Below are 15,652 nucleotides of genomic sequence, written 5' to 3'. Positions count from 1 at the left end.
GAGATATCAAATATTATTTACTTAAAGCGTTGTTTCCCATTAAAATGCCTCTAAGCCTCTGTTTCCTTTCTGGTCAGATGACTTCTAAAACACCTCCTGGGTCTAATGGGAAGTTCTTGTGTATTTAGCTCTTGAGGATAAATGTGTTCACTGGCTCCTTTCTTGAAAACAATTTTTGACACAGGAGAATGGGTGGGGGGATGGTGGAGCACAGGACAGTGTATGGAACTGGAGGTGGGCAGTCTCAGGGAGGGTCACAGAGAAGGAAGGTCTGATGGTGGAGAAAACAACCTTCAAGGCCTTCACCATCCTGCCAGGGATGTGAACCTAGATTTTTGCCCTCCAACACCTGTGATCTCATGGTTGCCAGAATGGCTTGCAACAGGGCCTGTGCCCCAAAGTAACGTAAGACACCCCCTGCCCTAAAGGGGACACAGGCAGGGGGTGCCCAGGAGCTGGCAAGAAAAGATACTTGTCCCCTTCTTGGCCTGGCTGTAAGAGCCCATCAGCCCTTGGTGAGTCTTTCTGCTGTGCTGGGGAAACTAGGCAAGCAGAGGTCAAATTCCCTGGGCTGGGGAGGGCACCGAGGCAGTCCCAGCGTCCTTCTCTGCCAGGTTCTCAATACAACCATACTCCTCTCGGACCATGCTTCCCGCCGCCGTCCCCACTGGCACACGGAGAGCACGCCCTTCTCTTCCTTTTTAGACGGTGTATACCCATGGAGGGGGAGGGCTGCCCTGAAAAGCAGAAGCCTACTACTGACAGGTAAGCATCTTCCCGATTGTTCAGAGCTCATGAAAACCCAACCTTTTCCCCAGGAGTCAGCCCACTCATCTCCTTTCCCCTACCTCCTCCCCCGCCCCCAGAAGCCGGGAGGGAGGGCGAGCTAGGCCGGAAGGTTTCAAAGCAGGTCAGGCGTGCCTCCTCTCTCATTAAAGCCCTCACCCCCAAACGCCGCCTCTTCGCCCCTCGCCCCACCCATCTCACGTTCACTGAAGGGCTCTGTGTGCCCGAGGCGGCTGCCAGGCGGGCCCAGGCGGTTCTTGCTGGCCCTGCGGGAGGCGATGGTGGCCGGAGCGGCAGAGGCGGCGGCCGGCGCTCTGCAGTACCTGAGCGCGGGGAGACCGCCGCCGCCGCCGCCGCCGCCGCCGCCGCCGCCGCCGCCGGGCTCGCGGCCGCTGCAGGTGTCTCCGATGCTCGTGATGAGCGCCGCTTCCTCCCCGGCCGGCGGCTCCGGCCCAGGCCGCGCACCTGCTGCTGCTGCCACAGCCGCCGCGCCCCAGCTCCGCCGTGCGTCGGCGCCTCCCGCAGGGGGTACGCGCCGCGGGGCCCAGGGTGGGCCGGAGGGGGCAGGGAGCTGTTCCGGGCCGGAGGCCCAGCCTCCGGGGGCTTCGGGGGCCCCCAGGCCGCGCCAGCCCAGCCGCCGTGCTGAGCACACCCCCGGGGCTGGGAGAAGAGGTGCCGGCCCCTCGAGCATTCTTACGGCCGCGTCGCCATCCCCAGCAGCATCCCAGTCCCCACGCCGGCCCCAAGGCCTGCCAGCACCGCTTACCTGGGTCTGCGGCAGGTCTAGGGGAGCGGCCCGAGGCTACTGCGGTGGCCCGCGCCGGGGCGCAGGATGCTCTGCCCGGCTCCGCTCCGCTGCGGCTGCGCTGGGCCCCGCCCTCGGCCCCGCCCCTCCACCCGCCGCGGCTCCTCCTCCGCCCCCGGTATCCCGCCCCTTCGCCGTTGCGGCTGTCACACAAAGAGCAGGAAATGGCTGCGGCCAGGGTCTCTGGGCGCGCCCCTCTGCGCGGCCGGCGCATCCCGGACCTGCAACCCGGGCTCCTGCCCCGGGAGAGCCAGCCGCGCCGCTTAGGGAGAACTTGTCCCCAGGACCCCTCAGGCCTGGGAACCACACCTGCAGCAGTAGGAGGACTGAAGATTTGGACTCCTTTCGGACCTCATTGATCTCACATTATTTCCAAGTGCTCATTTATCTCCCTAATATTTATCGAGCACCTATTTTGTTCCAAGCACCGTGCCAGGAGCTGAGGTACTGGTGTACAAAAGACAGGCCCCGGCACTTTTGGAGCTTATCATCTATTAGGAGAGATGGAGAATAAATGTACCTAGCAAATGTCCAGTTCCAACTGAGAGACGTTCTGTGACGAAGAAGAACAGAGTGAAGTGATAGAAAATAAACCTGAGGGTTGGGGAGACGGGGCTTCCACCAATGGAGTCTGATCCCAAATGCTGTTCTCTGTTCAAAATTACCTTCTCACCCTCCGTTTCACTTCCCTGGGGCCAAATCTCTGAAGCTGCCCTCTTTGAAGCAGGGATCTCCCTCAGCTTCATTCAGGAAGAATTAATTGCCTCATGGACAAAAAGGCAAATACATGGTGACAGGAAGTATTTACCGGCAAAGCCCGGGAAAGAACTGAGAGGACAGGCACCTTTCTCCTCAAGACTTATCTGCTCTAAGTCTCCAAAGAAACGGTTCTCATGGAGATGCAGCCTGGTGAGCCCTCAAACCAGGTGAAAGTCAGGCAGCACCGAATTCCAACCTTGGGACCCCTGAGCAAGTCATTTCACCACGCTGTTCCAGAGGTGCCACCTTATCTACAATGTGGGGAATAAGAGTTGCTTTTCCTACTTCACAAGGTAAATAATTTGAAAGCATTTGAGACTTTTTAAAGTTAAGGGGTAAAAGTCTTGCTACAGGAGAACCTTTCTGAAATATTTCCAAAGGGCGCACAAATTTCTAGTTAATCACTCAGCTCTTCCCATCAGGGGCTATTTATAGAGGAGCCACATTACTCAACACTCAGCAAAGAACTTGTGGAAGTCTTTGCCCTCCCTGATCTCACATCATTTCCCTAGCACTCAGGATTCATGATCCTTTGTGGTTTGATGTTACCTCACTCATACTAATTTAAATTGCTATTTCAGAAAGGATGACATATATATATATATATATATATATATATATATATATATATATATATATATATATATACATTCTGTCCCTGGTGCCATGTGAGAAAGCTGTGGGTGTGTTTGTGGAGGATGGCTTTAAAAACAGAAGTGAGGTTTCTTTTTTTTAATTTTTAATTTTCTGCTGTGATCCTTGGGATTTTGGGTGTCAGTGATTACAAATATCTAACAATGAGAGATTGGATTTTCATTCTATACGGCATATTATTTTAGATGCTGTAGATTTCTGGAAGACATATTTCTCCCTGTGGTTCCTTCCTTGTCTTTTCACCTTGCAGGAACACGTTGCTTAAAAACAAGAAGACAATTATGTATATGTTTGGTTAGATCTTGGGCAAAAATAATTCCCTGGCCCCTGAATTCTATTTGCTTGTAAGGGGAAGCAATATGGTTTTGTTGAAACCACTGTTTTGGAAATCCAGAGGCTTGCCTTTTGGTCCTGGTTTTGCAACTAAGTGATCTTAGATAAGTCACTTGACCTATGTTTCCCCATCTGTAGAGTGAAGTAGGTTGGATATACTCCAAGGTCCCCCTGCATGTGGAATACTGCATGAGTTAAAACAAAGGACATGCCCCTGCCATGCGTAAAGCATTCACTAGCTCCTCACTTCTCACAGGATGGAGCCAAACCTCCCTACTGTGGCCTCCATGATCTGGAGTCTACCTGTCCAGTCTCTTCTTCTGTGAACAAGCTTGCTGTGCTTCAGCTAAGAGGAATCTTTTAGTTCCCCAAACTTGCTGTGTTCTCTCTTGCATTTGGCCTTTGCACAAGCTAGGCTTTTTTGCTTGGACTGATCTCTCCTCCTTTGCCTACCCTTTCCACACTCTGCCCCTACAATGGTGCCTACCTTCTAATCATCCTTCTGGTATCCACTCAGTTGTTGCTTCCTCCATGACCCCTCCACGTTTGGGTTGGGTTAGGGTCGGCTGTCCATGCTCCCATAACTCCCTGGACTTCCTCTACCTTACCACTTGTTACGCTGTGTTGTAATTGTTGGCATACTTGCCTGAATACCACCATTTGAACATAAAATCTAACAGAGCAGAGATGTGTCTTGCTCTCCATTGCATCCTCAGTGCCTAGTACATAACAGGCGTTCTATTATGTAAAATAATAGAGATAATAGTAAAAGTGGGTTGAATGAATAATCGAAAGTGAAAGCTTACACGTTGCCATTGAAATTTGGAGCCATCTGTCTACTGCCTTCAGATATCCTTCCCGTCCATCCCCAGGCTGCACCATCAGCAATGAGAGGACCACAGCTATAAGGTGAGAATCGCTTCGCCCCTGACAAAGTTGTGGGCCACGCATTGCAGTTGTCTGTGTGGCAACATTGCCTTGTTTTTAGAAAAGCCCCAAGCCAGGACATCTACGTCTCCTTTTAAAATCCATCGGCAGACCCTGTTTCCTAGAAACCGATAGTGGAGCATCTGAAATGGGCATAAGAACTGGTTCTGGAGAGAGAAAACATAAATATTAATATTAATAATAATGGCTAACATTTATCAAGTGCATTATCTCATTTAATATTTAAAATTATCCTATGAGGAAACTATAGCTGTTAGTCCCATTTTATAATTGAGGAAACTAAGGCAGGTTAAATAACTTGCTCAAGGTAGTGAAACCAAAACTTATGCTTTTAACTTTTAACCAAAATTATATATAGCCTCATTTCCCCCTCCCAAACAGAATCCATGTTTTCATTACTGTGTCACCTTATTCTAAAACCACATTTAATGCAAGTTATAGAGACACATTGTATTAAAATGTTTTTAAATCAGTAATAATTTTTTTTGAAAGGAAAAGGGATATGAGATGGAGAGAAAATGTGAATGATATAAAAACTATCTCCATGTGCTTTGGGTTTGCTACAGTAGGCTCACACATTTGGTTTGTGTAGTTAAACATTCATGTAGTTAGCAGGAAAAGGGAAATTTGATGGTCAGTTACACAATTTACATTGTCCATTAGATAAAACCTGACCACTTGCTCAAAACTGCCTTATTTTACAGATGAAAGAACTGGGGCCCAGAGAGGGGAAGGGTTGCCCAAGGCTGGCTGGACCCACACTCAGGTCTTTCCATAGGAAACGGAGTTGCCTGTTTCCTTCTTTGAAAATTTGTTAAAGCAGATATTCTACACTAACATTTATTGGATGTTTATTTGGGATTAGTCTCTGTGCCAAGTACTGTGTATGGATGGGCAAATTTTATCTTCACAAAATCCTCAGAAGTAGCTCTGTTGTTTTATAGATGAAATATTGGGGGCTTTTTTGCTATTGAAATATTGCAGATCTGTCCTGGGTCATTGGGAAATGCATTCCCTCTCTTCTCTGCCGTCTTTTTCTCACTTTGCTCACTTCTGCGACTTCTAGAGAACTGGCCTCCCCTGAAGGTCAGATATTTTACATAGAACTTGACAGCAAAGGACCTTTCATCTTTATTTAAACAAATACTATTTACCATAATTTTGGATGAGAATGGATGAGGAGAGTTTGAGCATATTCCAAACCAGATTTGGAATGCAACAACATAGCCGAGGTACAATGAGGTTGGTGCTGTGCTGCTGTATTCTCAGAGGCTGGCATAGTGGCCCTATAATCCACCCCACAGAATGGTTGGGAGCATGGAATTTCGGAACAACAGGTCTAGATTCAAGCCCGAATTCTGCCTGTTACTAATTATGGGACCATGAATGGTTTTCCTAAGTTACTGAGCACCGTACTCCTCATCTACAAAATTGAGATGATCATAATTGTTTCTATCCCTTGGGTTCTCGGAAGATTAAATGAAACAGTCAATGTAACACAGTAAGCAGAGCCATCATAGATGCTCAAAAATGGGAGCTTTGGGAGGCATTCAAGATGGCGGAGGAGTAAGATGTGGAGATCACCTTCCTCCCCACAAATACATCAGAGATACATCTACGTGTGGAACAACTCCTACAGAACACCTGAACGCTGGCAGAAGACCTCAGACTTCCCAAAATGCAAGAAACTCTCCACATACCTGGGTAGGGCATAAGGAAAAAGAAAAAGCAGAGACAAAAGAATAGGGACAGGACCTGAACCTCTGGCACTAGGAAGCCCCTTCACTGGAGGAGACGGGGGGAGGTGGCGGGAAGCTTCGGAACCACGGAGGAGAGCACAGCAACAGGGGTGCGGAGGGCAAAGCAGAGAGATTCCCACACAGAGGATCAGTGCCGACCAGCCCTCACCAGCCCGAGAGGCTTGAATGCTCACCCGCCGGGGAGGGCGGGGCTGGGAACAGAGGCTCGGGCTTCGAAGGTCGGATTCCAGGGAGAGGACTGGGGTTGGCTGCGTGAACACAGCGTGAAGGGGGCTAGTGCGCCACAGCTAGCCGGGAGGGAGTCCGGAAAAAGGTCTGGAGCTGCCGAAGAGGCAAGAGACCATTGTTTCAGGGTGCACGAGGAGAGGGGATTCACAGCACCGCCTAAACGAGCTCCAGAGACAGGCGCGAGCCGCGGCTATCAGCACGGACCCCAGAGACGGGCATGAGACACTAAGGCTGCTGCTGCAGCCACCAAGAAGCCTGTGTGCGAGCACAGGTCACTCTCCACACCCCTCTACCGCAGAGCCTGTGCAGCCCGCCACTGCCAGGGTCCCGTGATCCAGGGACAACTTCCCCGGGAGAACGCACGGTGCGCATTAGGCTGGTGCAACGTCCCCGCCGGCCTCTGCCGCCGCAGGCTCGCCCCGCACTCCGTACCCCTCCCTCCCCCGGCCTGAGTGAGCCAGAGCCCCCTAATCAGCCCTCCTTTGACCCAGTCATGTCTGAGCGAAGAACAGACGCCCTCAGCCGACCTACACGCAGAGGCGGGGCCGAATCCAAAGCTGAACCCCGGGAGCTGTGCGAACAAAGAAGAGAAAGGGAAATTTCTCCCAGCAGCCTCAGGAGCAGCGGATTACACCTCCACAATCAACTTGATGTACCCTGCATCTCTGGAATACCTGAATAGACAACAAATCATCCCAAAACTGAGGCAGTGGACTTTGGGAGCAACTGTAGACTTGGGGTTTGCTGTATGGAACTGACTGGTTTCTGGTTTTATGTTTATCTTAGTTTAGTATTTAGAGTTTATTATCATTGGTAGATTTGTTTACTGATTTGGTTGCTCTCTTCCTTTTTTTTAATATGTATATATATATATATATTTTTTTTTTTCCTTTTACTCTTTCTGTGAGAGTGTATATGTATGCTTCATTGTGTGATTTTGTCTGTATAGCTTTGCTTTTACCATTTCTCCTAGGGTTCTGTCTCTCCTTTTTTTTTTAGTATAGTTTTTAGCACTTGTTATCATTGGTGGATTAGTTTTTTGGTTTGGTTGCTCTCTTCTTTCATTACTTTTTAATTTTAAAAATTTTTAATAATTTTCTTTTAGTTTTTATTTTAATAACTTTATTTATTTTTATTTATTTTTTATTTCTTTCTTTCTTTTTTTCTCCTGAGCCATGTGGCTGACAGGGTCTTGGTACTCTGGCCAGGTGTCAGGCCTGTGCCTCTGAGGTGGGAGAGCTGAGTTCAGGACATTGGTCCACCAGAGGCCTCCCAGCTCCATGTAATATCAAACGGCGAAAGCTCTCGCAGAGATCTCTATCTCAACGCTAAGACCCAGCTCCACTCAACAACCAGCTACAGTGCTGGACACCTTATGCCAAACAACTAGCAAGATAGGAACACAACCGCACCCATTAGCAGAGAGGCTACCTAACATAATAATAAGGTCACAGACACCCCAAAAACACACCACCGGTTGCAGTCCTGCCCACCAGAAAGACAAGATCCAGCCTCATCCACCAGAACACAGGCACTAGTCCCCTTCACTAGGAAGCCTACACTACCCACTGAACCAACCTTAGCCATTGGGGGCAGACACCAAAAAAAATGGGAACAACGAACCTGCAGCCTACGAAAAGGACACCCCAAACACAGTAAGTTAAGCAAAATGAGAAGACAAAGAAACAGACAGCAGTTGAAAGAGCAAGGTAAAAACCCACCAGTCCAAACAAATGAAGAAGAAATAGGCAGTCTACCTGAAAAAGAATTCAGAGTAATGATAGTAAAGATGATCCAAAATCTGGGAAATAGAATGGAGAAAATACAAGAAACGTTTAACAAGGACCTAGGAGAACTAAAGAGCAAACAAACAATGATGAACAACACAATAAATGAAAGTAAAAATTCTCTAGAAGGAATCAAAAGCAGAATAACTGAGGCAGAAGAACGGATAAGTGACCTGGAAGATAAAATAGTTGAAATAACTACTGCAGAACAGAATAAAGAAAAAGGAATGAAAAGAGTTGAGGACAGTCTTAGAGACCTCTGGGACAGCATTAAACGCACCAATCTTCAAATTATAGGGGTCCCAGAAGAAGAAGAGAAAAAAAAGGGACTGAGAAAATATTTGAAGAGATTATAGTTGAAAATTTCCCTGACATGGGAAAAGAAAGAGTCAATCAAGTCCAGGAATTGCAGAGAATCCCATACAGGATAAATCCAAGGAGAAACATGCCAAGACACATATTAATCAAACTATCAAAAATTAAATACAAAGAAAAAATATTAAAAGCAACAAGGGAAAAACAACAAATAACACAAAAGGGAATCCCCATAAAGTTAACAGCTGATCTTTCAGCAGAAACGCTGCAAGCCAGAAGGGAGTGGCAAGACATATTTAAAGTGATGAAAGGGAAAACCTACAACCAAGATTACTCTACTCAGCAAGGATCTCGTTCACATTCGATGGAGAAATTAAAATATTTACAGACAAGCAAAAGATAAGAGAATTCAGCACCACCAAACCAGCTTTACAACAAATGCTAAAGGCACTTCTCTAGGCAGGAAACACAAGAAAAGGAAAAGACCTACAATAACAAACCCAAAACACTTAAGAAAATGGTAATAGGAGCATACATATCGATAATATCCTTAAATGTAAATGGATTAAATGCTCCCACCAAAAGACATAGACTGGCTGAATGGATACAAAAACAAGACCCATATATATGCTGTCTACAAGAGACCCACTTCAGACCTAGGGACACATAAAGACTGAAAGTGAGGGGATGGAAAAAGATATTCCATGCAAATGGAAATCTAAAGAAAGATGGAGTAGCAATTCTCATATCTGACAAAATAGACTTTAAAATAAAGACTACTACAGGAGACTAGGAAACTACATAATGATCAAGGGATCAGTCCAAGAAGAACATATAACAATTGTAAATATTTATGTACTCAACATAGGAGCACTTCAATACATAAGGCAAATGCTAACAGCCATAAAAGGGGAAATCGACAGTAACAAAATCATAGAAGGGGATGTTAACACCCCACTTTCACCAATGGACAGATCATCCAAAATGAAAATAAATAAGGGAACACAGGCTTTAAATGATACATTAAACAAGATGGACTTGATTGATATTTATAGGACATTCCATCCAAAAACAACAGAATACACTTTCTTCTCAAGTGCTCATGGAACATTCTCCAGGATAGATCATATCGTGGGTCACAAATCAAGCCTTGGTAAATTTAAGAAAATTAAAGTTATATCAAGTATTGTTTCCAACCAGGATGCTATGAGACTAGATATCAATTACAGGAAATATCTGTAAAAAATACAAACACATGGAGGCTAAACAATACACTACTAAATAACCAAGAGATCACAGAAGAAATCAAAGAGGAAATCAAAAAATACATAGAAACAAATGACAATGAAAACACGATGACCCAAAACCTATGGGATGCAGCAAAAGCAGTTCTAAGAGGGAAGTTTATAGCAATACAATCCTACCTCAAGAAACAAGAAACATCTCAAATAAACACCTAACCTTACACCTAAAGCAATTAGAGAAAGAAGAACAAAAAAACCCCAAAGTTAGCAGAAGGAAAGAGATCATAAAGATCAGATCAGAAATAAATGAAAAAGGAATGAAGGAAACAATAGCAAAGATCAATAAAACTAAAAGCTGGTTCTTTGAGAAGATAAACAAAATTGATAGACCATTAGCCAGACTCATCAAGAAAAAAAGGGAGGAGACTCAAATCAATAGAATTAGAAATGAAAAAGGAGAAGTTACAACTGACACTGCAGAAATACAAAGGATCCTGAGGGATTACTACAAGCAACTATATGCCAATAAAATGGACAACCTGGAAGAAATGGACAAATTCTTAGAAGAGCACAACCTTCTGAGACTGAACCAGGAAGAAATAGAAAATATGAACAGACCAATCACAAGCACTGAAATTGACACTGTGATTAAAAATCTTCCAAAAACAAAAGCCCAGGACCAGATGGATTCACAGGTGAATTCTGTCAAACGTTTAGAGAAGAGCTCACACCTATCCTTCTCAAACTCTTCCAAAATATAGCAGAGGGAGGAACACTCCTAAACTCATTCTACGAGGCCACCATCACCCTGATACCAAAAGCAGACAAAGATGTCACCAAAAAAGAAAACTACAGACCAATATCACTGATGAACATATATGCAAAGATCCTCGACAAAATACTAGCAAACAAAATCCAAAGCACATTAAAAGGATCATACACCATGATCAAGTGGGGTTTATCCCAGGAATGCAAGGATTCTTCAATATACGCAAATCAATCAATGTGATACACCATATTAACAAATTGAAGGATAAAAACCATGTGATCATCTCAATAGATGCAGGAAAAGCTTTTGACAAAATTCAACTCCCATTTATGATAAAAACCCTCCAGAAAGTAGGCATAGAGGGAACTTACCTCAACATAATGAAGGCCATATTTGACAAATCCACAGTCAACATCATTCTTGATGGTGAAAACCTGAAACCATTTCCACTAAGATCAAGAACAAGACAAGGTTGCCCACTTTCAACACTACTATTCAACATAGTTTTGGAAGTTTTAGCCACAGCAATCAGAGAAGAAACAGAAATGAAAGGAATCCAAATCAGAAGAGAAAAAGTAAAACTGTCACTGTTTGCAGATGACATGATACTATACATAGAAAATCCTAAAGATGCCACCAGACAACTACTAGAGCTAATCAATGAATTTGGTAAAGTAGCAGGATACAAAATTAATGCTCAGAAATCTCTTTCATTCCTATATACTGATGATGAAAAATCAGAAAGAGAAATTAAGGAAACACTCCCATTTACCATTGCAAGCAAAAGAATAAAATACCTAGGAATAAACATACCTAAGGAGACAAAAGACCTATATGCACAAAACTATAAGACACTGATGAAAGCAATTAAAGATGATACAAACAGATGGAGAGATATACTGTGTTCCTAGATTGGAAGAATCAACATTGTGAAAATGACTATACTACCCAAAGCAATCTACAGATTCAATGCAATCCCTATCAAACTACCACTGGCATTTTTCACAGAACTAGAACAAAAAGTTTCACAATTTGTGTGGAAACACAAAACACCCCGAATAACCAAACAATCTTGAGAAGGAAAAATGGAGCTGTGGGAATCAGGCTCCCTGACTTCAGACTATACTACAAAGCTACAGTAATCAAGACAGTATGGTACTGGAACAAAAACAGAAACATAGCTCAATGGAACAGGATAGAAAGCCCAGAGATAAACCCACGCACATATGGTCGCCTTATTTTTGATATAGGAGGCAAGAATATACACGAGAAAGGGCAGCCTTTTCAATAAAGTGGTGCTGGGGAAACTGGGCAACTACGTGTAAAAGAATGAAATTAGAACACTCCCTAACACCATACACAAAAATAAACTCAAAATGGATTAAAGACCTAAATGTAAGGCCAGATACTATAAAACTCTTAGAGGAAAACATAGGCAGAACCCTCTATGACAAACATCACAGCAAGATCCTTTTTGACCCAACTCCTAGAGAAATGGCAATAGAAACAAAAATAAACAAATGAGACCTAATGAAACTTAAAAGCTTTTGCACAGCAAAGGAAACCATAAACAAGATGAAAAGACAACCCTCAGAATGGGAGAAAATATTTACAAAAGAAGCAAATGACAAAGGATTAATCTCCAAAATTTACAAACAGCTCATGCAGGTCAATATCAAAAAAAAACCAAACAACCCAATCCAAAAATGGGCAGAAGACCTAAATAGACATTTCTCCAAAGAAGATATACAGATGGCCAACAAACACATGAAAGGTTGTTCAACATCACTAATCATTAGAGAAATGCAAATCAAAACTACAATGTGGTATCACCTCACACCAGTCAGAATGACCATCGTCAAAAAATCTACAAACAATAAATGCTGAAGAGGGTGTGGAGAAAAGGAGCCCTCTTGCACTGTTGGTGGGAATGTAAATTGATACAACCACTATGGAGAACAGTATGGAGGTTCTTTACGAAACTAAAAACAGGACTACCATACAACCCAGCAATCCCACTACTGGGCATATACCTGGAGAAAACCATAATTCAAAAAGACACATGTACCACGATGTTCATGGCAGCACTATTTACAATAGCCAGGACATGTAAGCAACGTAACTGTCCATCGACAGATGAATGGATAAAGAAGATGTGACACATATATACAATGGAATATTACTCAGCCATAAAAAGAAACGAAATTGAGTTATTTGTAGTGAGGGGGATGGACCTAGAATCTGTTATACAGAGTGAAGTAAGTCAGAAAGAGAAAAACAAATACCGTATGCTAACACATATATATGGAATCTAAAAAAAGAAAAGAAAAAAGGTTCTGAAGAACCTAGGGGCAGACTAGGAATAAAGACGCAGACGTAGAGAATGGACTTGAGGACACGAGAAGGGGGAAGGGTAAGCTGGGACGAAGTGAGATAGTGGCATGGACATATATACACTACCAAATGTAAAATAGATAGCTAGTGGGAAGCAGTCACATAGCTCAGGGAGATCAGCTCGGTGCTTTGTGACCACCTAGAGGGGTGGGGTAGGGAGGATGGGAGGGAGACGCAAAAAGAAAGGGATATGGTGATATATGTATATGTATAGCTGATTCACTTTGTTATAAAGCAGAAACTAACACACCATTGTAAAACAATTTTACTCCAATAAAGATGTTTTAAAAAATGGGAGCTTTTATTGTTTTTATTATTATTACCATGGTTTGAATTTGGGCGTGGTCTTTAGGAAGAATGCAGGACTTGGAATAAGATCTGAGTTCTATTCTCACTTGTGTTGTGTTGCTCTACAACCTCAGCATGCTGTGTTTCACTTCCCTTTTCTGTCAAGTGAGACCCCGTCACCCACCCTTCCATGTCAAAGCTGCTGGAGAGGTCAAACATCATCTTAAATGGGAAGGAGCTTTGAGATATACACAACAGAAAAGCAAGTAAATGTTTGTATAGCTTGTCTCAGCTTATAGACATTTGTAGTCAAAATGAATCTGAGAAAATGAAAAGGGATCAGGAACTCCTTGTTAGCTCTAGATGGTAGAGCGGGGTGTGGGTAGATGTGAACCTGGAGGGTGAGGAACCATAATCTACTAGGTTCCTTTAACTGATTCTCCAGCACCTGCTGGCTTTGGGCCCCAAGGTTCCCACTCCTAACATCCAATTAATGCAAGGGAAGAAGGTGGAATAAGATGTGTTTTTATGCATGCTGGTTTCTCTGGCCTGAAACGTTCTTCCAGACCTTCCCTTCCTTAGGAACTCCCATTTACCCTTTAAGACACAGCTCAAATATCATTTCCTCTGTGAAGCCCTCCCTGCTTCCTTGGGTATTTTCACTCTCTGTGCTCTCACTGGATCGTGACCATTGCTCCATCAGATGACCTACAGCAGTGCTCTGCAATCACAGTTGATTCTCATCATTCAGTGGTTATGTTTAATAAAGTCACCTGATTTACACATAACCTTGTTTTATGCACATTTCTGTTCAAAAACACCTTGTTTTGTATGTATTGTGGCTTCATTAACATTGAACTCACAGTCAACAGAACTATAACTCGTGCTGAGTGAAACTCATCTAACACACGTTTTCCTTGTAAGATACATCACAGCCTTCTTTCACTTACACGAGACAGCATCTCAGCTCTATGCTTGAGGGTCACTTTAAAGAGCAAAATGACCAATAAAATGTACACAAGTGCAAAAAATTTGGCACTAAATAGACCTCAAGAAGGACACTAGTTTATGGTATGAGCTGAAACGAGAAAGCAGGGCCTCGCCTTGTTCGACCTCAGCTGGGAATGTGCCTGTAGAGTGACAAATTTTTCTCTGCTCTGGGCATGGGCGTGTCATAAATGACTGTGAAAGGGCTGCAAGAATTGACTTTGGGGTTACAGATAGATTTTAGTGAGCAGGCAGTTTGCAAGTATAAAGTCTGCAAAGCATAAATCAACTGTATTTATTTATGTGTTGGACTTTTTTACTAGCCTGAGGCTTCTTACAGAAAGGTTGGCATGTGTACTGGATATCTTCTCTCTCTTTTTTTTTTACATTTATTTATTTTATTTTTGGCTACATTGGTCTTTGTTGCTGTGCATGGGCTTTTCTCTAGTTGTGGCGAGCCAGGGATACTCTTCGTTGTGGTGTGCGGGCTTCTCATTGCGGTGGCTTCTCTTTGTTGCGGAGCACAGGCTCTAGGCGCCCAGGCTTCAGTAGTCATGGCTCGCGGGCTCTAGAGCGCAGGCTCAGTAGTTGTGGCACACAGGCTTAGTGGCTCCACGGCATGTGGGATCTTCTCGGACCAGGGCTCGAACCGGTGTCTCCTGCATCGGCAGGCGGATTCTTAACCACTGTGCCATCAGGGAAGCCCTGGATATCTTCTCTTGCTCCTCCAGACCTACTTCACTCTTCTCACCCTGCCCCTGCCCCTGCAGACTGACCTCTGTGGACTACTCTACTAGGATTTCTTCGTCCTCTGGCTTCCAGCTGGGTTCGGCCAACAAGAAACCCCAGCAGTTGATGGGGGGAAGGGAGGAGAGTGGGGCCACATATTTATTCCACAGCCTCCTCCTTGTGTTGCTGCCTTGGGCTTCCTCTGTTTCTCACTAAATGTGCTGTCCTCTCGAGGCACCTTTCTCCAGCTGACTCTCTGCTTCCACAAGCGAGTGACCACTCCCGTTCCTCATTTCTTTGGGCCTAGGCGTGGTAACTGTTCCTTGGCTGTTCTTTCCCTCTGTACTACTTACTATGGTTCTTCTAAACCCACACTGTGTTAAACAGTCCTTTTGAAATAGGCTTGCCTTGAATTATCATAATTTAACTGTGATGTGTTTAGTCCCCAACTGATATCTTATTCACCGTATACACCTGACACAGTGCCAAGTAATAGCAGGTGAATGGTAACAATGATCTCTAAAACTCCTCCTAACAGTATCTGTATGATTCAATTATCCCAGAAACCAACTATTCATGAAGACTTGGGAAGAAATGCAAAGTCACTGAAGACACACTCATACACACACACACACACACACACACACACACACTGCCCATCTGGCTGAATGGGGTATGTTCTGCCTTTTCCTGAGTTTGGTGGTCTTGTGTGTTGGGAGGTTCCAGGCAGAGTAGGATCTGCAGGATAAATGCTCTCTGAGAAACCGATCTGTTCATCCGTCCTGCTCTAGAAGCTTCCTCTCTGGGTCATTTGCCAGGGGAAGTCAAGCCCAGAGGTGAGTCCCACAAAGGACTGTGTGGAAGCC

At 44.4% G+C, this 15,652-nt stretch overlaps 1 protein-coding gene across 1 annotated transcript in view; it reads right to left on the bottom strand.

Moving 5' to 3' along the window:
* The window catches only part of CYFIP2 (cytoplasmic FMR1 interacting protein 2), a 131,567-nt gene extending 129,935 nt beyond the window's left edge, over positions 1 to 1,632 (bottom strand). Inside the window, exon 1 of the mRNA XM_033853510.2 lies at positions 1,553 to 1,632. The gene's annotated coding sequence lies outside the window, so the exon portion shown is untranslated. The remainder of the gene's footprint in view (positions 1 to 1,552) is intronic.
* Positions 1,633 to 15,652: the final 14,020 nt, after the last annotated feature.

This window comes from Tursiops truncatus, chromosome 3, assembly GCF_011762595.2.
Source record: "Tursiops truncatus isolate mTurTru1 chromosome 3, mTurTru1.mat.Y, whole genome shotgun sequence".
NCBI classification, from domain to species: Eukaryota; Metazoa; Chordata; class Mammalia; order Artiodactyla; family Delphinidae; genus Tursiops; species Tursiops truncatus.
Note: the sequence above shows the minus strand (reverse complement) of the source record. Positions and strands in the feature narration are given on the sequence as shown.